The sequence below is a fragment of the Anneissia japonica genome, unplaced genomic scaffold (assembly GCF_011630105.1).
Source record: "Anneissia japonica isolate Jap-2015-1 unplaced genomic scaffold, ASM1163010v1 scaffold288235_len41945_cov195, whole genome shotgun sequence".
Lineage (NCBI taxonomy): Eukaryota > Metazoa > Echinodermata > Crinoidea > Comatulida > Comatulidae > Anneissia > Anneissia japonica.
In genome coordinates this window covers 29,354-31,071 of record NW_022687361.1, presented here as the reverse complement: position 1 = coordinate 31,071, position 1,718 = coordinate 29,354, and the positions used below count along the sequence as shown (strand labels likewise).

The window sequence follows — 1,718 nt, the reverse complement described above, 5'->3', positions numbered from 1 at the left end:
TTCCAGAATTGCGAAATTGAGAATTTAGAAGCCTTCCAATGCGAAGTGCGATGCTATCTCTGTTTATTCGTATAATAAATAACTGCTTATTGTAGTTTAATGATTAGTTTTGTCTTATAAATCAAACTTAACAATTTCTATCAGCAAAAAAAAAATTATTAAATAGGCCTGTCAGATAAAATGTCTTATAGGCATAATTATAAGTGTATAAAGTTAAATTAAGATAATAATATGTATACCTAAATGAAATAAATAAATAAATAATAATAATCTACAATTATACACCCGAATCAAGGGGCTGAATAGCCTCTGTCAAGGCCCGGGCATAAAAAAAATCCATGTGTTCGCTGTGGGAGTTTTTGGGGAGTCTTTTTATACCACAATATTAAAAATTGACAATCAAAATAACGTTATATGGATAGGCAAATCGCTAATAGGGGATGAGCGCTGAACTGATAATTTGTAGGTTTAGCCTGGTAGGGCGTACTGTCCTTGGCTGCAATTTTCCTTCAGATACCTGGTTGGTTGTGCACCTGTCTCATAATATCCAAATTACGGTTGAAGCAAGCGTGTATGTGAACTACCGGAATTATGTCGTAGACACGTCGTCGCAAAAACATCTTCTGAAATATTTAATTTTGGAATGGTGTTTCTTCTAAGAAGAAAATATACATATAGGTAAGTAGAAAGTGTACCATTCTGTAATTGTACAAGCATGTATGCCTTCATGGTGTTAGATTTAATTGCGGTATCCATTGTTGTGTTGTTGTTGTTGTTCAGGCCTACATTTTCAGACTGGAGACTGCTCTAAAATTGTTTGAGTCCTTTTCATACAATGGCATTACACCGGAATATCTGAGTGAAAATGTAAACAACAGTAAAAAAAAACAAAGCTAAAGATTTGTTGTTGTGTAATGACATACCGTATAGTCGTAGGCACGTGTTTTTGCAATCTACATTCAACAATGTAAATTTAAATACTCTTTTAAAGTAGGCTAAGTGAAATCATTTTAATTAATTTATTAAAGTGTAATACTATTTATATAACGACTTAAAAACGATCCGTGGGTCATAAAACCATGGACCTATTAATAAATAAGTCTTATTAATAGGTCCATTGGTAAAATGAGTTAATTTCAATACAGTAGGCCTTTTATAACATCGCTATATATAAATTCATGATCTTAATGCCTTTATAATGGTCTCAAAATCATTGTCTGTATATACATTCTATAATTTCTTTTATCTAAATCATTTTAATTAATTTGATAATTAATAAAAAACGATCTATGGGTCATAAAACTTTGACTTAAATAGTGAAAACTTTGACTTAAATAGTAAAACTCAGATGATTCTTTAATTATATTACATATTTGGCAGGTATTAGATTACAGTTTATTGTTATTCATTGTTTATGTTAATGGTTTTAGCAAATAAAAAAGTTTGTGTGCATATGTACCGGTAGCTGCCATTGATTACACTTTATATTTTTTGTTGTGTTACAGTATAGCGACACTCCATTTCACGAATTGTTGTTGCAAAGTGACCAATACCAAGTTCACCAGGACGGAACCCAAACCTTGTTACATGCTGGAGCTGTGGAGCTGACCCGAGTCTATTAAACCAGGTAAATAATTTGCCTATGTAGCCTTTCTTATTTTATATATGTATATGTATGTATATGTATGTATATATATGTATATGTATATATATATGTA

The 1,718-nt window shown here is 31.1% G+C and overlaps 1 long non-coding RNA gene across 1 annotated transcript in view; it reads left to right on the top strand.

The window, feature by feature from the left end:
- The first annotated feature begins 561 nt into the window (after positions 1 to 561).
- LOC117118540 overlaps positions 562 to 1,718 on the top strand; it is a 2,601-nt gene continuing 1,444 nt past the window's right edge. Inside the window, exons 1-2 of the long non-coding RNA XR_004447058.1 lie at positions 562 to 678; positions 1,506 to 1,627. This is a non-coding gene — a long non-coding RNA (uncharacterized LOC117118540). The remainder of the gene's footprint in view (positions 679 to 1,505; positions 1,628 to 1,718) is intronic.